This window comes from Stenella coeruleoalba (assembly GCF_951394435.1).
Source record: "Stenella coeruleoalba genome assembly, chromosome: 4".
In the NCBI taxonomy this organism is placed as follows: domain Eukaryota; kingdom Metazoa; phylum Chordata; class Mammalia; order Artiodactyla; family Delphinidae; genus Stenella; species Stenella coeruleoalba.
The window spans coordinates 60,417,211-60,438,306 of NC_137149.1; the positions used below are offsets into that span (position 1 = coordinate 60,417,211).

The window sequence follows — 21,096 nt, forward strand, 5'->3', positions numbered from 1 at the left end:
AAGGCCTTTTTCAAGACCTGGATGAAGAGGAGGCAGAAGTGGGGTCTGAGAAATGTTCTTTCTTCCAGAGGCTTGCAGTGTCATTTAACTCCAGAGAGGAGCGAGGTTAAGTAAGCAAATTTTCAAGAGTTCTAAATGTTGCAGAGTTCAAGGAGGGATGAGGAATTACTGAGAACAAAATATTGAAGTTAAGAATACACACTGGTGTCTGTCAAGAGAGCAATTTCATTGTAGTAAGAGGCAAGAGCCAGATTGCAAATGTTTACAAAAGGAATTTTTGGTAAGAAAGTGATGGTTGTTCGTCCTTTTCAGATGTTGGAATTGAGAGGAGGAACGAATAGAATTGTGGAAAATATAGAGCCAAGGAAATGAGTCTTAAGATCAGAGAGGTTTGCCTATTTAAAAGATAAAGGGACAGAAAGAGTTGATGAGGAGAGAAAGTCAGAAAGCATTAATTATGGTAAACTGTTTCTTGCACTCTCCTTATCGCAATTTTTGATCCCTTTTTCATTGTATTAATGTATTAAGTATGTTGAGTTTTGCCACTTTCAAGCAGGTAAGCTTTAGCAATAAACTTTGTCTCTCTGTATCTCATTTTCCATCTATAAAATTAGAATAACAGGGCTTCCCTGGTGGCGCAGTGGTTGAGAGTCTGCCTGCCGATGCAGGGGACACGAGTTCGAACCCTGGTCTGGGAAGATCCCACATGCCGCGGAGCAACTAGGCCCGTGAGCCACAACTACTGAGCCTGCGCGTCTGGAGCCCGTGCTCCGCAACAAGAGAGGCTGCAATAATGAGAGGACTGCGCACCGCGATGAAGAGTGGCCCCCATTTGCCGCAATTAGAGAAAGCCCTCGCACAGAAACGAAGACCCAACACAGTCATAAATAAATAAATAAATAATTAAAAAAAAAAAAATTAGAATAACAGGGCTTCCCTGGTGGCACAGTGGTTGAGAGTCCACCTGCCGATGCAGGGGACACGGGTTCATGCTCCAGTCCGGGAAGATCCCACATGCCATGGAGCGGCTGAGCCCGTGAGCCATGGCCGCTGAGCCTGTGCGTCCGGAGCCTGTGCTCCGCAACGGGAGAGGCCACAACAGTGACAGGCCTGCATACCGCAAAAAAAAAAAAAAAAAAATTAAAATAACAACAATAGTCTTTGTCTGCCCTAACTTATGGGTTTACTCAGAGAGTCCAAACTAGAAGTATTTGCAAAACAGATTATGAAATGTACAAGTAAAGATTAAAAACTAAAATATAATTATATAGAAAGCTTAAAATTTTGTTATTTTTATTGCTTGTTTCCTGCTCCTTGAAAGAATTCCAAGGAGAGCCATGAGAGTTCCCTTCGCTACTCCCATAAAAGGATCTGCCTGAAACTCAGCCTCAACTGTTTCTAGCTATAGATCCAAGTTTGCTGATTTTCTATTCAACTGTGTCTACATCCTAAAACCATAATGGAGGAAAATAAGCAAAAATGCCAGTCAAATAGCAGTGGATCATTTCTAATGAAAATAACTTACTCAACATTGTTCATTTATGTATAGGAACTGGCATATTTATATCTTCATTTCCGTTACTCAGGAATCCATTCTGTTTCTTAAAATTAGTGTACTCTGGTTATCATAAGATTACGTGTGGCATTAATTTTCCTTCCTGCTACATCCCCTTTTTACAAGCTGTAAGCATCATAAACCTGGAAGATTTTATTGGAAAGTCAAGGTGGCAGAGTTATGGAAATGACTCCGAAATGATACTTCCCTGACGCAACAATGTTGATTTACTTGTAATGCTAAACACACTCCACTAAGTCATACACAGCTCTTGGGAGAGGGGTGACTAATTAGCTCAGTGACTTACCACCCACATGCTCTGCTGATTCCGATACGTTAAAACATTTTATTAGCCTGCAAGGTCAGGAAATCTTACTGCATGGGTAGTGTTTCTAAAAATTTAATAGCAATAGCCTGATGTTAGTTCCTTTGCATCTATAGATTGGAAATAAATCTTCAAAGATGGATAAACTCATACACTTATTTCTCAGAACTCCTTTTCATACTCAGGTCTCAACAAATATTGAAATGTTTAAAAGGGAATAATCATTGGCAAGGTCACATCATGATTATTCATGCACTGACAAATTCAATTGTCTAAAACTTTAGAATTACTTACTGTATTATACTCATTATACATTTCAAGATGAGATAAAGACTTGAAGTTCACAGTTGTGTGTGAAGTGCCCTCTTTTGGCATTTCCTACCAGTAGGTCATCTTCAGCAAATATTTCTGAAGAATGACATGTCTCAGGTTGTCCAATGTGTAGCTGTCAGTGGTAGAGGGGCAAGCAGAACCAAAGTGAATATGCTAATAGGGCTCTTGTAATCACATGACATTAGCCTATATTCAATCTTTAGCAGATAGAACACACACAAATTGAAAACTTAATTTCCAACATCACCACCAGTAATCATTAGTTAAGCAAAGAAATATTACATTAAATTATACAACTATGGTCCATGCTGATTTGGGAGAATTATGTTCATCTCTTAGTTTCCTAGTATTGGGTAAATCCTATAGTCAGCGCACTGTCTTCTTTGCATACAAAAGATGGCAACATTTGTTTCTAGACAGATAATTTCCTTTTCTGCTAATCATTTAAAGTACTCCATACATTTGATTAGTGTCTTTTACAGCAAAAAGGTACTGAAGCAAAAATGTTCTGGGGGAAAAAAAGGAGGTAAAAATCAAAAATAAATCAATAGGGCAAAGAATGAGTTTAGTAGCTTATTTTTGTATGCAGAAATAATAAATTGATCAACCTGAAGCAGAAAATGTTTAAGGTTCACATGTTTTGGAACCTTTCAATAAGTATCATATTATCCCAAATAACTACATGTTATAAAAACATGCAATGAGTGTTATTTTTTCTTTTTGTTTTGGACTCAGTCATCAACTGTGTCCATATCCTAAAATATTCAACTGTGCCCACATACTAAAACTATAAGGTAAAAGAGAAGCAAAAATGCCAGTGAAGTAGATTTGCATCAAATCTAATAAAAATGACTTACCATTATTCATTTAGTTATACAAACTGACATATTTGCATCATTTTGGGTAGAAAAGAGCACAAGAAAGGGTATGGACTATTTGGGTATCATAGATACAAGTTCAAATTTAGGTTCTGCCACAAACCTTACTGTGTAACCTTAAGGATATATCATACTCTATCTCAGCATCAATTTTTTGAGTTGTAAAATGATGACATCAAGTCAAACGATTGCTAAGAGTTCACATAGCTCAAAAGTGCCATGCTCTGTGCCCAGTATCATGCACCCAGAATCTCAGCACATATGCAAATGAATGTGGATGAATTTAAGCTTTCCACATGTCTGGAGAAAAAGTACTTTTAAACACAGTTGCCATCTGAGTTAAAAATCAGAAAATCAATAAACATCTCATTCAAGACAAAATCATGTTCAAGCATTCTTGCCATAGTTAAGACAAGGCATCTTGTGACTTTGAACTTTACTTTCTAGTTAGAAGCAAGTTGCCCTTCTTCTTTAGAGATGGCAGGTGTATTTTACCTACCAAATCATCTGGTCATTAAAAAATCACTTTCTCGATTTCATGTAAGAATTTCATTTGGAAAGCAAGAGCTCTGTTCCACTTAGTGTAATATCTATACTACATCTCTATTAAGCCCTAGAGTCTTATTAATCCCAATCCTTTTCATGTGTATTTTACTTACTGAGCTAAAGTTGTGTAGCACATAGACTGTTAATATCCATCATACCTTCTTAAACCTTAGCTGAATTTCTGGAAGCCACTATAAGGAGTTATTTTTAAGCATGTTTGAAAGGGGAGGGCTTCCCTGGTGGCGCAGTGGTTAAGAGTCTGCCTGCCAGTGCAGGGGACCTGGGTTTGAGCCCTGGTCTGGGAAGATCCCACATGCCGCGGAGCAACGAAGCCCGTGCGCCACAATTGCTGAGCCTGAGCTCTAGAGCCCACGTGCCACAACTGCTGAGGCCCACGTGCCTAGAGCCCGTGTTCCGCAACAAGAGAAGCCACCACAATGAGAAGCCTGTGCACCGCAACAAAGAGTAGCCCCCGCTCACTGCCACTAGAGAAAGCCCGCGTGCAGCAACGAAGACACAACACAGCCAAAAATAAATAAATAAAATAAATTTTAAAAAAAGAAAGGAGAAAACAATCTTCCATTGAGCTAGACAGATTTATGAAGACTGAGGAAGTCATGAAACACACAATCATCATGTGAGTAAAACAACATTAAGGATAACAAAATGAAAGTATTTATATCAGAATATTTTTTCATTAGTATTCCAGTGAACTAGAAAGAGATTGCAAACAATTATCTGGACAAAAATAAAGGTCGCTTTTTACATGAGTAATTTATAGAATAAATGCATTTTCAGATGAAATGGAGGCACACAATGTTGGTGTCAGCTGTATCCCCACAAAAAAACTCATCCCCTATTTAGATGCCCTTGAAGCAGGCTCCTTGGGCATCAGTTTGCAGGAGGGACCATGATGTTTTCACCAAAAGAGAAAAGAGGTCCAGAATCTGCACATTTTATCCAAAAACAAATGATCAGCAGAGAGATTGGTGTAAAGATTAACCTCTGGCCTAAGGCCCTATGCATCCCCAGGAACTCAGCTCAAATTCAGGTACAAGATAAAAGAACAAACTTGTGTCTTTCTCTATGTTGCCAAAATATGCTTTTTAAAATGTGTAATACAAGAAGAGGAGAATAATATTCAACTGTTCACTTCAGAGCAGTTAATTTTAGGTCACTTTGAGCAGCATACAAAAATGTGTAAGTGGACAGAGTGTTGGAAATAAATGTGACAATCTCCCTGAGATGTTCTGAAATTGGTTAGGAGCAAGTTAGAGTTTCTGGATTTCCACTGATTTGCAATTACAAATGGAGGCAGAGATGGTCGCTTATTATCAATAATGTAAACTTGTTTCTGTCCAGGCTGGTTGGGACTGGTGAAACATTGGTTATACTTGGAAGAAAAAAAAAAAAAAAAAAAGGGAGATATAACCTGTACATTCAAGTTTTCCTGTTGTCCTCTAGGAAAGATGCCCCCAAATGGGGTTTAAAATGAATTTCTATTGTTTATTTCAACAGAAATCAGTAAGCCCTGAGTTATTTTCCGATGTGGAAAGTGATGGGATTACTCTCATGTAATAAAGAATGCTTTTAGAGAAGGAACATATATATATATATATATATATATATATGTATATGTATATTCCTTTGAAGGTGTTATGCTTTCTGGTCTCTGTGCAGAATATGTAGCGTAACTGCTTCAGTTTCTTGAGCCACAAAATGAGACCTACAGAGATCAAATACTTCTTAAGTATTATTCAACTTTTATGCTATAGCCTGTATAAGTTCATGTTCATAGGCTGTGAAGGGGAAATATAAACAAGAAAGTAGTGATGAGTCACATGAATCTGTAATCCTTTGGCCTATTTCAACCTTCAATTCTGAATTTAAATCACCTTTGAAAATAGGAAATATTAAGTAAGTACAGAAGTGCTACATTAAATACTTAGTCAAAAAGTAAATAAAACTCATCCAGGTAGGTAAAAATATACAAGTTCAGAACTAAAAACTAATCATGAATCTAGATTTCCAAGGCCTTAATGTCTTTTCTGGTAGTGACCCACACTTCTTCAATCCCTAAACAAATTAATAGACAAGAGCTGAAGAAAATTACTACATTTCTTATTGCTCTTCTGTTTGGCTAAGTAGTTAATACTGTAAGAGTGTAATAATATGCTGTAATATTTAAAAGTACTTTTTCTACTCTTAGAACATTTGGAGTTCTATACTCATTTAGCAACGACAAATAAAAAACTTAATACTTGTTCTTGAAGGCAGAATTGCAAGTAGTTTGAAGAATGGTCTAACCTAAAATTTCTGGTGCCTATTATTTATGAATTTGTTTATTCACTAACTCAGTAATTATTTGTGAGCTCTATGAAGTGTCCTGTACAGCACCTTGGACACAAATATGTAAAAAGTATTGCACCTATGCCTCCAATGAGCTCAGAGTCTAGTCTGTTAGCCAACGACTTGTACAAAGAAGAAAAACAATATCTATGAAGAAAAGTAATGGCACAAAAGAGGGAGGTGTTTCTCCGGGTACAAAAAGAGGGAGGTGTGCTGGATCCCTACACCAAATCAAATATGCTTTGCTCAGCCACCTGGTATAACTGTGGTCAGTTCTACTCAGTATTTGAAGAAGACATGTGTCCAGTGCAATGCCAGGTTACTACTAAGAAGTTTTGCCTATCTCTCAAGCTCCCCTATGGAACTCTTGATTCTGGTGAAGTTTTGAACCACAGGGAGCTGCAAGGATAATTTCTGCCTACACTAGGCAGACCTATGAGAAGTAAAGTACATATTCACTACTCCATGACCAAGAAAAGACAATCAAAAGATCAGCAACATAACTCCTATTTCTATTTTCAAATCTCACTTGAACGCATATAATGTAATTGATGAAAGCAAATGTACATTCAGAATTTTAGCTGCTAATGTAGATGACTTTAGTTTTTCAGCATATGCAGTAAAAGGAGAATGGAATGGACACTTAGATAGCCATTACCCAGCATCCACTAGAGAAAACAAATCCTAAAAGAAAATGCTATGGAAAATTCAGAGCTGTTACCCTCTTCTTTCTTCACACAGAAAGCACTTCTTTGACTCTTTCAAAACATGGTCAACTTCTTCTCTTGTCTCTGACAGATCCCTATCAGTAGCCTTCCTCCACAGGGGTAGTGTGTATTGGGGGTGGGGGTGGGATATGGAGTCAGAGAAAGAGAAAGACTCCCACTGGTCTCCCACTGGTGGTGTGCTTTTCAGCCTTTCCTTTAAATCTCTGAAACTTTTCTTTAAAGTTCGAAGGACTTAAAAATCTCATTACCTCTCCCTTTCCAATCCCATTGTTTAATATGTGTAGTATGCTTTCTGAGGATGAGGGATTGTCATCAATCCATTTATGTAGAAAGAAGTCATTTTGTATTTTCAAATGGCCCCTTGCCATTCTACCATTAAAAGTAATTGCTCTCCCCACAACTATTCAGAATAAAAACTCTCAGTAAACTAAGAATCAAGGGAAATTTCTTCAACTTGATAAAGCATATTTACAAAAAGCCCACAGAAAATATCATGCTTAATGATGAGAACCTTGAAGCTTTTCCACTCCTTTTCAGCATTGTATTGGAAGTGCTTGCGAATGCCATAAGGCAAGAAAAGGAAAGAAAAGTTATACATATTTGAAAGGAAGATACAAAAGATACAAAAATGTGTGTGTTCACAGATGGCATGATCATCTATGTAGAAAATCTGAAAGAGGTGAAAAAGAACTTATGAAACCGATAAGCAATTATAGTGAGATTGCAGGATACAATGTTGACATGAAAAAGTTAATTGCCTTTCTATATGGGAATAACGAACAAGTGGAATTTGAAATTAAAAACACAATATAATTTACATTAGTACCCCCAAAATGAAATATGTAGGTATAAAAATAACAAAATATGTATAAGATTTATGTGAGGAAAACTAGAAAACTGATTTTAAAAAAAAGCAAATGGAGAGATTATCCATGTTTATGGATGGGAAGGTTTAATATTGTCAATATGTCAGTTTCTATCCAACGTGCTCTGTAACACGTTTAAATCCAAATCAAAATCCCAGCAAATTATTTTATTGATATTGACAAACTGCTTCTAAAGTTTATATGGAGAGGCATAAGACCCAGTATAGCCAACACATTATTGAAGAATAAAGTTGGAGGACTGATAGTACCTGATATCAAGACATAGTCTAAAGTGTGGTATTCACAAAAGAATAGATAAACGGATCAATAGAATAGAATAGAGAGCCCAGAAGTAGACTCACACAAATACAGTCAACTGATCCTTGACAAAGGAGCAAAGACAGCACAATGCAGTAAAGATAGTCTCTTCAACAAATGATACAGGAACAACTTGACATCTACATGCAAAAAGTGAATCTAAACACAGACTTTACACCCTTCACAAAAAGTAACTCAAAATAGATCATAGAACTAAATGTAAAAGACAAAATCTATAAACCTCCTAGAAGATAATACAGGAGAAAACCTATATTACTTTGGGTATGTTGATGCCTTTTTAGATATAACACCAAAGACACAATCCATGAAAGAAATAATTGATAAGCTTGACTTCATTAAAACTAAAAAAATTCTGTGCTGAAAAAAAAAAATGTCAAGAGAACTAAAAGACAAGCCACAGACTGGAAGAAAATATTTGCAAAAGACGCACCTGATAAAGGCCTGTTATCCAAAATATATAAAGAACTCTTAAAATTCAACTACACAAAACAAAAAGCTCAATTTAAAAATGAGCCAAGAGGGACTTCCCAGGCGGTCCAGTGATTAAGACTCTGCGCTTCCAATGCAGGGGGCAGGGATTCGATCCCTGGTCAGGGAACTAAGATCCCACATGCCGTGTGGTGCAGCAAAAACCAATAATAATAAATAAAAGTGAGCCAAGAACCTTAAAAATAACTCACTAAAGAAGATTTACAGATGTCAAATAAGCATATGAAAGGATGTTCCACATCATATGTCATCAGGGAAATGCAAATTAAAACAAGGAGATTCCACATCACACCTATTAAAAAGGCCGAAAACTGGAACACTGACAACACCAAAAACTGGTGAGAATGTAGAACAATAGTAACTCTCATGCCTTGCTGGTGGGAATGCAAAATGGTATAGCCACTTTATGAGACAGTTTAGTGGTTTCTTACATAACTAAACATACTCCTACTATAGCATCCAGCAACCACACTCCTTGTTATTTACCAATATATTTATTGGTAAATATACCAATATATTTATTGGTATATTTACCAATATATTTATTGGTATTTACCAAGGAGTTGAAAAGTTTGTCCACACCAAAACCTGCACACATGTTTACTGCACTTTTACTCATAATTGCCAAAACTTGTAAGCAACCAAGATGTCCCTGAGTAGGTGACTGGAGAAATAAACTTTGGTACATCCAGAGAATGGAATATTATTCAGCAGTAAGAAGTGACCTATCAAGACATGAAGAAATGGAGGAAATTTAAATGCATATTACTAAGTGTAAGAAGCCAATCTGAAAATGCTGTATACTGTACAATTCTGACTATATGACACTCTGGAAAAGACAAAACTATGGGGACAATGAAAAAGTCAGCAGTTGATAGGGATGAAGGAGATGGGGAGAGACAAATAAGTAGAGCACAGAGGCTTTTTAGGGCAGTGGAAATATTCTGTATGATGCCATAATAATGAGTATACATCATTATACAATTGTCCAAACCCATAGAATGTACAAGAGTGAACCCTAAGGACTTTGGGTGAATATGATATGTCAATATAGGTTCATCTATGGTTACGAATCTGCTGTTGGTGGAGGAGACTATGTATGTGTGGGGGCAGAAAGAATATGAAATATCTTTGTACCTTCCTCTCAATTTTGTTGTGAACATAAACTGCTCTAAAAAAATACAGTCTTAAAAAAGAAGTTGCTTCTTTCAAAGTACAAGACTGCCTCTGCGAAGAGGGATCCAGTCTGCTTAAACCAAGGAAAACCAGAGAATGTTGACTGAGTGGGCTCATGAGGTACTAGGCACTTCTAGTAAAAGGTGTTAACTACTGGTCAAATGAATGGATACTGAAATATAAGTTTGTATTATAATGAGGGAATAGGAATTTCTTTATACTTTTTAGTACTTAACATATGTATCCTTGACTAGTTATTCTTCAGCTCCCAAAACAGTGCCCAACATATGATTAGCACTTAATGAAAATGAGCTAAATAAAACAATGTCTATGTGAATGACTATTGACATCAGGAATTCATTTGTCCTACTTGTGGGTGGAGTAGAAATGAGATCTTGCCTTTGGTGATTAAGCATGGAATGCTAAACTCTTCTTGGAGTATTTTGACCAGTTCTCTCTTTCAGTGTCTCCCAGCGTCGGCCACTCTGAAGTTAAGGCGCACAGAGATAACTCGTTCAAATAGGGTAAATATTACTAAGAAACAAAAACAAAATAAAATAAACAAACAAAAAACCCTACTTGCTAAGATGTGAAAAATGAGAATTGGAAATAGGTGATGTTTAAAAGTTGAAGTTCTTACTAATTAATTATAACAGTCTAAGATCTACAGAAAATGAATTAAGCTAGCTTCAAGAAATGACTAAACTACAACAATTTCTACGTAATAGGGCTTCCCTGGTGGTGCAGTGGTTAAGAATCCGCCTGCCAATGCAAGGGATACGGGTTCGAGCCCTGGTCTGGGAAGATCCCACATGCCGCAGAGCAACTAAGCCCGTGCTCCACAACTACTGAGCCTGCACTCTAGAGCCCGCGCCACAACTACTGAAGCCCACAGGCCTAGAGTCCATGCTCCACAACAAGAGAAGCCACCACAATGAGAAGCCCCCTCACTGCAACAAAGAGTAGCCCCTGCTCGCCACAACTAGACAAAGTCCACGCACAGCAACAAAGCAGCTAAAAATAAATAAATAAGTAAAATAAATTTATAAAAAAAGAACATTATATCTCGTAATCTGTAGCAATGGAGGAGTGATACAAATTTAGAGGTAAAAATCAATCAAAGGAATACATCCCTCTATAAAACTGAAATATATGGATTACTTTGACTGTCTAAAAGCAAAATGGACAAAACACTATAAAACAAACTACAGAAAATGTTCTATCAGCCTAACTGAAATCAGTCTAATTTTTCTGATTATCTTTCAGTTTTCCTCTAGTTGATTCAGTCATTAATATATTCTATCTTTGTTTATGTTGGGTACCGTTGACATCATTTTTTACGGTAATTTTTTTTTAATGAGCATAATAAACAAACAATCCATTCTAATATCATTTTTCAAATCCATTAGAAATAATCAGAAAACTAGAAGCAGAAGTCAAATCTTACTAACAGAAAATGCGCAGGAAGAAAAATCAGTATCTTCTATGAAGAATTTTATAAATAAACCAACCATGAAATGAAAACAATAATGAAGCTGACAATTAAAAGAAGTAGCAGATAACATGTCTGGTTATAAAACACCAAAATAAAATGTATTTTTGTTATATTATTTTTCAGGGTTTCCCTACAAAAGAGAAAATCAAAGTGAGCGAAATTTAAAAATCTGAATTCCATTATGTCTTTGATTTTATAAAAGATTTTGTATCAATGCAATGAGAACATAGTATCTCCTTTAAATTTTTTCACTTGATAGAAACATATTCAGGACTTTGCTTGCCTCAAAAGAAATAAGTCACCAAAGTTATTTAAACTTATCTTACAGTTTAAGACCTCTAGGTACACAGGGCTAGAATTCTTAACCTGGATTTTACATGCCATGTATGGGTTTCCAGAAGCCTATGAGATCCCGAAATTAGTTGGAATGATTCATGTGCATATGCATATGTGCATATTTTAAGAGAAAAGATAAGAATTTCATTGATTATTAAATATGTCTGTATTAGGGTTCTCCAGAGAAACAGAGCCAATAGGATATATATAAATATGAAGAATTGACTCATATGATTATGAAGACTGAGAAATTTCACAATCTGCCATCTGCAAGCTGAAGACTCAGGAAAGTTAGTGGTGTAGCTTAGTCCAAGTCCAAATGCCTGATGACTAGCAGGCTGATGGCCCCAATCCAATGACAGGAGAATCCAATCCAAGAATTATGTCCTAGCTCAAACAGGCAGAGAGAAAGAATTCAACCTTTCTCTGCCTTTTTGTTTTATTCAAGCATTAAGCAGATGGGACGATGTCCACTAACACTGGGGAGGGCAATCTGCATTATCAGACACCAATCCAAAGGCTAATCTCTTCCAGAAACACCTTCACAGACACACCCAGAAATATGCTTTACCAGCTATGTGGGCATCTCTTGGCCCAATCAAGTTGACACAGAAAATTATTTGTCACATTGTAATACCTATGAGTGCAAAACTACTAAGAATCATTGAAAACTCATTCAAGTATACTTACTTCACTAAAGATTGAGTTACTTAACCTGTCTTCTTTGAGCAAAACTCTGGCAGTAAATCTAATTTCTTTTGGATTCTATTTTATTTACTTTTGCAGCCTAAATGTTGGTTTTGTCCTTAGTCAATTTTGGTTTTGTCTCTTCTAATTATACATGTTCGTCCTCACAATTTCAGCTACATCCTTGGCTTTAGCTACCATGTTTATGCTGTTGAATTCTATTTCAATCTCTGATCACTTTCCTGAGCGATAAGAACCAAAGCGTAACTTTTCATATATACTCACTAGGCATTTCTAAATGAATCAATTGACATTCACCCCCTGAAATTCTATTGTAACTTCTTAATTCCCTATATCGGTATCATCATTCATCCAATTTCTCAAGGTCAGCGCTAAATCATGCTATATTGAAACTTTAACTTCTTATTTTATTGTACACATTCTTTTAATATTGCTGAATAAATGACTCTTGTCTCTTCCCTCTCTTCACGTTGTCAATATCTAACTTTAAGCTCTTGTCAAGACTTACATAAGCAATTGCAACTTTTTCCTGAGTCTTCTCTCTCTACTGTTTGTCTTCTAATGTCATCAGAATAAACTACACAAAAAGCAAATGTTCTCAATAAACATTGTTTGCTGGTGTTTTCAACTCCTAGTACTTACCACACTATACTACGTTTCTAAAAAGTTTGCATTCCTGCTTACATCATTAGATAGCAATGCTCAATGTCTCACTCACCTTTCTACAGACTCTGCTGACCTGGTCCAATGCACAGTTAATGAACTAATAATACAAATAATTATATGTACAACTTTTGTACAAAATATGTATAATAATATAGAAATAATAATGGAGAGACAGGCAATCTTTCTACCAAAATGTGTGCTTCTCCTTTCATATTTTTAGTTGTTGCTGGGAAAGAACTTCCCACCTGTGGACTAAATTTGCCAGTTCCCTAATAATGTACATGACTGGTTCTCAACAGTGAAATTTTAGAAGAAGTGATATATCGCTTTGAGGCCAGGGCTTTTAACAACTTGGTATATTCTACTCTCCCATTTGCCTTTCACTAACTGAATGTAGAGAGTTCCAAGGCTTTGGTGGAAGGAGAAACCAACAGATGAAAAAAGCCTGAGTCCCCAAAGTATGACCTGGAGGCAAGCTACCCACTTGCCAAAAGGACCCTCACTGGGAAACATGAGTGAGAATAAATTTCTATCGTATTAAGACATATTTGCTTAGGTGTTATAGTTGCTAATTACCCCCAATTAATATAAGTAGGTAGAAAAGTATTTTGAAATTAATGTTCATAATGTACCTGCATATTATATATTTGCATAAATGGATGAAGGCAGCAAAAAAGAAAAGCATTCCTCTCTTGCATTTCCCCAAATGTGGTTACAGTATAGTGATAATTATATGTCACTTCTTTCAAATATAGAGGGAAAAAGAACATTGTAGGGCGTCCCTGGTGGCGCAGTGGTTAAGAATCTGCCTGCCAATGTGGAGGACACAGGTTCAAGCCCTGGTCTGGGAAGATCCCACATGCCGCGGAGCAACTAAGCCCATGTGCCACAACTACTGAGCCTGCACTCTAGAGGCCACGAGCCACAACTACTGAGCCTGCGTGCCACAACTACTGAAGCCTGCATGCCTAGAGCCCGTGCTGCACAACAAGAGAAGCCACCACAATGAGAAGTCCACACACCACAAAAGAGTAGTCCCCACTCACCGCAACTAGAGAAAGCCCACACCCAGCAACAAAGACTCACTGCAGCCAAAAGTAAATAAATAAAATAAACTTATTTGAAAAGAAATTGTAAAATATTAATTGGGAACACATCACAAAATTCGCATCTTTATAAAATTTCTTCATTTTAATATTTTTTTCACTTTAGCACACAATTGAAAGTACTGTTTCGCTCAAGAAATAAAAAAGAACAATAACAAGTAATTAAAGAGAATCTAGAATATGTTGGTAACTAATTAGGGCAATGAAAGCATTTGGATGAAGGCCCAGTTAAAACTATCCAAGTAAAATACAATAAGCTATTTGAGTAACCATGTTATACACATTGCTTCTTCATAGAAATCTGTGTATCTTGGGATTATTTTGCCCAATTTATGTGTCAATGTTTTTTCCCATTTTTTCATAGTCCGTGAATTTATTTCAGTAAAATCAAATTAAGTGGGAAAAGAAAATTTAATCAAGAAGCTTCCTCTTCAGCACTCTATCCTTCCCAGTTTTTTTAATATATATTTGAGGTGGTGATGAATGTGAAATATACAGCTCTGTTTGGGATTGAATTCTATGTAGAAATATTCATTGGATCTTTTTGAATATAATACAATACATGGTCAGAGTCCAGTGATTACTCATTTTTGTTGACCTTACTACTGCGGAAGTCTGAAGTCCACTTGGTTCTTGCTACTCAAAGTGTGGCCCATGGACCAACTGCATCAACATCATCTAAAGCTTATTGGAGATGCTGAATCTCAAGTCCCTCCCAGTTGCTTTGTATGCATGTTAAAATTTGAAAAGCACTGCTTTTGGTAACAAAGAGGCAATAAAGAATCGGTTGACAAGAGTTCCAAAGGGATTGCACTTCTCTGAAAAAAAGTAATTTTATTCCAGTTTAAATGTTCCCTTAAATTAGGATTGCTGTGAACAATGTAATCTAGGCTAAATAATTTGTCTCTTTAGCCTGTGAGTGCTAGCATTAAGCTTCAGAGAATAGGTATAATTTTCCTATACAGACTTTATATCAGTTAAGATGTTTTCAGCTGAAAATAATGGGAAAATTCACCTCCACTATTCTTAAGTAGAAAGGAAAGCCTGGGAGTACAGTTTAGGGCAGGCCTCAGGGATGACTCAGTCCCACAGCTCTGGCTTCCTTTGCTGGCAGTTCTTCTTGCATTTCATTATCTGATTGGGATAGCACACGCCCCTTCCAAAATCAATCCCTGCTGTCCCAGGAATTTGATTCATTCTTTGGCTTAGACCAGAGTTCCTGAAACAATGACTGTCAAGGGATAAAAGTAACTTGATTGGCCTATTGTCTTGGGTCAAGCCCTCCAACTGCTTCTCAGGTTGTTAATCAATAAGCGGGGGAGGGATGAGTGTTGAGAAGCCAATCACAGTGTTCACCAAATTCTACATTTCTTTTATTATTAGACTTTCATAATTGTGCCTCTCTCTTCTCATTTCTTTCTTTTTTTTTTTTAAATTGAAGTATAGTTGATTTACAATGTCATGTTAGTTTCAGGTGTACAGCACAGTGATTCAATTACACATGCATATATACACATATGTATATATATTTTTCAGATTCTATTCCATCCCTTGTCATATTGTCACATGACCTTCTGATACTTCTAATAGGACCAGCTGCTTAAGTTCCATGATACTTGTACACACTCTACATACTATCTCCATTATGTCCAACACTCTACTCCTGGCTCTTGGGAGGGAGGAATTTGTTTTTGTTTCTACTGGACTGTTTTCTTTTCGTTTTTCTCCCCATAATTCCCACTGAAAAGAGTCACCAAGGCCACCCTATCTACAACAACTTCCATGCCCAATAATTTTGTCATGTGTATTTCCCACTGCAAATGAATGCACTGATAGAGTAGAGCCAGCTATTCAATAAGCCAAGCCCTGTGTTTACCTTGTATCACTAGTGAGAGGGAAGTCTGTTGCATTTTAGATGATCAACTTGAATGTGTTCCCCCTAGTTCAGCGGTCCCCAACCTTTTTGGTACCAGGGACCGGTTTTGTGGAAGACAATTTTTCTATGAACTGGGGGTGGTTCAGAGGGGATGTTTCAGGATGATTCAAGCGCATTACATTTATTGTGCACTTTATTTCTATTATTATTACATTGTAATATATAATAAAATAATTATACAACTCACCATAATGCAGAATCAGTGGGAGCCCTGAGCTTGTTTTCACTTGCCACTCACTGATAGGGTTTTAATATGAGTCTGCAAGCAATTGATTTCTTATGGTCTCTGTGCAGTCAAACCTCTCTGCTAATGATAATCTGTATTTGCAGCTGCTTTCCAGCGCTAGCATCACTGCCTCAGCTCCACCTCAGATCACCAGGCATTAGATTCTCATAAGGAGCGCGCAACCTATATCCCTCGCATGCGCAGTTCACAGTAGGGTTCGCGCTCCTATGAGAATCTAACGCTGCCGTTGATCTGACAAGAGGCGGAGCTCAGGCGGTAATGAGAGTGAAGGGGAGCAGCTGTAAATACAGATGAAGCTTCACTCGCTCACCTCCTGCTGTGCAACCTGGTTCCTAAGAGGCCATGGACGCGTACGGGTCCATGCACAGGGGTTGGGGATCCCTGCCGCAGTTCCTGAAAGATGCTTTACGTTGAATGATGCCAAAATAACCTAATAATCATACTTTCAGGGATAAATCTATGGCACACAGAGTGAAAAGTGATTACTCAGGCACAGGTCTAGAGTGATACAGGGCAGCAGTCTCTGAAATCTCAAACATATTCCAGTGCCAAGAAAACTTCAAGTTATTTTAACAGGGGCACTGCAGTGGTGATTTTTACTCCTCCTCTCTGTTAGTAAACCAGGCTTTTCTTTGCTTAAGCAGCTGTCATATTGTAAGCCTAAAAATGCATGTTTGAAGAAAAGAATGCTAACCTTGAGTGAACTGGCTGCAAGTTCCATATTTTAAAATATGGTCTGTGAATTTTGCCTTATATGAAGATAATTATCAATGCTGAATTCTCCAAACTATGATCAGAAGCTACTAGAAGTTCAGTGAAGAATTTTTATGGTATGTGTGTATCTTCTTGGCACTAGAATTATTTTTTTCTCTTGTATTTTATGGCTTAGAATTAATCATAAGATTGATGAGCAAAGCCTAAACAATTAGTGAAGATATTAATTATAAAAGAGCTTAAGGAAGTCAAATTTTACTGAAATGTGTCTGATATGAGTCAACAGTAACAGCTTATAAGTGAAGAACGTCCATCATATATTCATCCTTCATAGTTAATATACATAAATAAATGTCTAATGAGTTAATGATATCCATAGTGTTTCAGAATATTTAAAATTTTCTCTCCTTTGAGATGTGATCATTTCCTCCATATTTCCAGATGCTATTAATTTTTTATCCCTCAGTCCATGCTGTCCTCCTGGGAAGACTGTCAACTGAAAACAAAATGCACAACCTGCAAGTTGTGAGTTAAGCCTTATTTGGGGCAAAATGAGGAATATAGCCCGGGAGACAGCATTTCAGATAGCTCTGAGAAACTGCTCCAAAGACGTAGGAGGGAAGGTCGGTGCTATATATAATTTTAGTGAGGAGGGGTACGTGCAGTCAAGCACACATTTTGGCAGAGGCTTGCTGCTCGTCACGAGGAGCAGATGTCACCATTAATGATCTTAGTGCTTTTCTAGATACGAGAAGATGCAAGAATGGGGCTCATAAAATCTTCTGAAAATATCTAGCTATCTAAAGACCTGTTCTGCCAGTTTTTCCCAGAGCACAGAGTGCCTCATTCCTGATCTCCACCCTGAACTCTTTTCAGGGAGTGTTGAAGGTCAGCAGCTGCAGTAGCTCATGATTTAATCCTTGTAGAAGTAGATGGCAAGTGCCAATTTGTAGGTGGCAAGACTTTCCAACTACACAAGTTCATAGTAATTTTTGTTTTTATTTTTGTATTTTCAGAGCCCTTATTGACTAGCTACTGGTCTTTAATATCAATCTCTTCTTGCCAGTATAATTCAGATTTCTCAAGAGCATAATAGAATCAGCATAATTCTTTATATCCCACAGAGGTTGGAGCATAGGATAAGTAATTAATGAAAACTAACTGATTGAAAAAAAATTCACCAAAATGTCCATTGCTTCATTGCTAAACTAAATGACATATACAAAGAGTGTGATAAAAATTGTTACTGTTTAAAATTACGTGTTCTACCATAAGAGCACCTTCAAATTTCCAGCCTCTTCCTTCTCACTGTAATTGGTTCAATACTGAGGGTGAATTGTCTCTAGATCTCTTGTGGTATTATTATTCTTATTCCTCTAGTGTCCAATCTACCAGTAGTGATGGTAATAATAATTTAACACATCTAATAACAGTATCCATTTTCCAATGATGTCTTTGCACAACACCTCTAATATCTGCCTATCAAAAAGGATAATAAAATATATTATAAAATATAAAAACATAAATAGAACTCCACTATAACACAGCTCATTATGACATGAAGATCATATCGCAAAACAATGTTCCTTGAAATGTTAAAATCACATAGATTTACAAGGTAAATTGCCTATTCTTTAAAAAATAATATAAAGTATTAAGAATACAATAGGACTGGGGTCACCAAGGTTCTGTTCATTACAGCCCTAATCTAGAAAACATTAGTAAGAGTGTTTTGCAAATGTGATATTTACATAAGACTAGGAAATTCTGAACTTAAATCTCTCTCCTGTGGATTCACACTAGTATGTTAGTGTATTGAGAAGTCCCTGAGATGTTACACAGAAAGGACACTACTTTGAATGTGTTTAAAGTACAAAATACAAGTTTCAAATTTATTCAAGCAAAAAGGAATATTTCCATGGAAAACCTATTAACTTGTAGAGGTGTTTTGAGGGACATTGGCTGGGGAAGTGCTGAGATAGGTAAAATGGATTTGTACTAGAAATCAAAGCGAGCTCATTTCTGATCTTAGCTAGGTAGCTCTAGGGCTTAGGAATTCACACAGTTATGGAAGGACATACCACATGCTTTCAGTTCCAATTAAAACAGACTTTTAATTGTATTCATCCATGAATAAAAAATTTAGTACTGATATTTCCATTTGGATGCTTTTAGTTTCAACAACAGCAAACCCAATTCAAATACATGTCCTGAGAGCCAAGAACACAGTGTTATTACCAAGCCAGGCCACATTATTTTTTTCCTTGTCTCTACAATGTTTCCTACCCTGTTTTCTCCTGCAGAGGATTCCTCTTATGGTCTCAAAATGCTTTCTCTAGATACTTGGCTGTATAGGTCCTCTTTCGTATTCTACAGATGTGCTAGAGTATCTTTTGCCCAAAACATTCAGCAAATTCTGAGATGTACTCCAATCAGGTTAAGTCATATGTGCTCCATTTACTGATCACATTGGCACTGCTAGGGTTCATCCTAGGTCATGTGCTCTACCCTGAAAGTAGGAATGGAATTAGCTTCCCTCAAGTTACAAGGGTCTATTAGTCACAAATGGGGATTTTGAAGATGAAAAAATATGACATGGATACACATGCAGGAACAAAACTTATCTTCTTCATTTGAGGAGAATGCAAGGATTAAAAATAACAAATTTGTAAAATGATAAAAGCTTAAAAATAAAAGGGTAGAGTAAGTGAAAACAACCAAAGTGATTTCAGTGGAATCATTAAAATATACATGGTTCATGTAAAGAGTAGACATTGCTATCTAGGGATGTATTTTTAAAAATGTAACCCTTCCTCTGTAAGTTAATCAAAAAATTCCTTTGTAAGAAATTAATCTGTGTTTCTGGAAGACATAAAAATACCTATGGAAATCAGGTAGTTACTGATTTTCATCCAAAATTTAATTACAGACACAATTTCAGAGAGTGAATCACACAAAGACCAAATGAGATGACATATTAACCACTATTTTTTTCACGTTTAAGAAAATATACTTTTGAATTTGCCAATAAAATTTTAGTGCATTTACTCAGATTTTGGACAGCCATTTAAACTTCTCAATCAAGAAATGTTACCTCTTATCAGTGACTGATTAAATTTTAATAATTAGAAAATTTTTACCTTACTTGAATTTAAATAGAACAACACAACATTTATATATTTATTGGTACTACATAGAAAATAGCAGTTAAGGACTTTTCTAAGTTATACATGATGTTTTGTTTAAAACAAAATGAAAATAATAAAGAGTGCTTACTTACCTAATTTGCTATCTTTGCCTAAAGAAGTCAATACTATGAGGTTCAGGAAATTATGAACTTTTTTGGTAATGAATATCTTTAAAACCTAGAAAAAAAGATCCTCCTTCCCCTTGTCTTACCAGCAAGGTGCAAGCCTAAGAGACAATTCCAAGTGGGGCTGGGTGGACCAGGTTTAAAAACTCTATCTTTGACGGGAAAAATTGATTTTAGGGCCAATCTCAAGTAAAGTGCTATGCACATTTGGTGTTAAGCCCCCAATTCCTTCCAATCAGAACACAGATTTGTACCCCTCTTTTTTAGAAATTATTAAGTAACTGCTACATCAAAACCTATACTAACATAACGCATTTTTTAAAATTTTGTTTTATTTTTGTTTTTTGTCAGCCTGGGTCCAAAGAATCCCAAGAAATTCTTTGCTTTAAATGTACCAGGGCTTCCCTGGTGGCGCAGTGTTTAAGAATCCGCCTGCCAATGCAGGGGATATGGGTTTGAGCCCTGGTCTGGGAAGATCCCACATGCCACGGAGCAACTAAGCCCGTGCGCCACAACTACTGAGCCTGCGCTCTAGAGCCCATGAGCCACAACTACTGAGCCCACGTGCCACAACTACTGAGCCCACATGCCACAACTACCGAGCCCGCGTGCCACAACTACTGAAGCCCGCGTGCCTAGAGCCCATGCTCTAGAGAGAAGCTGCCACAATGAGAAGCCCAAGCACCACAATGAAGAGTAGCCCCTGCTCGCCACAACTAGAGAAAGCCCACGCACAGCAATGAAGACCCAACGCAGCCAAAAATAAATAAATAAAATACATAAATTTATAAATGTTCCAGTCCTACTTATTCTTTGATTTCTGTATAACTGAACTCTGTTCTGTGCCAGTCTAAAGCTTGGTAAAGGCTTCTTCCAGACTGAAGCATCTCAATGACATCTGTCAAAAACAGCATGTTAGAAGACCTCTATATTCTGTAAACTTGGGGTTGGAGTGACACATGTCACATTTAACCTAACAAACAACAATTTG

At 36.8% G+C, this 21,096-nt stretch overlaps 1 long non-coding RNA gene across 1 annotated transcript in view; it reads right to left on the bottom strand.

Annotated features, from left to right (window-relative positions):
- Positions 1-21,096, bottom strand: part of LOC307185964 — a 112,705-nt gene that overhangs the window by 89,717 nt on the left and 1,892 nt on the right. The window lies entirely within an intron of this gene.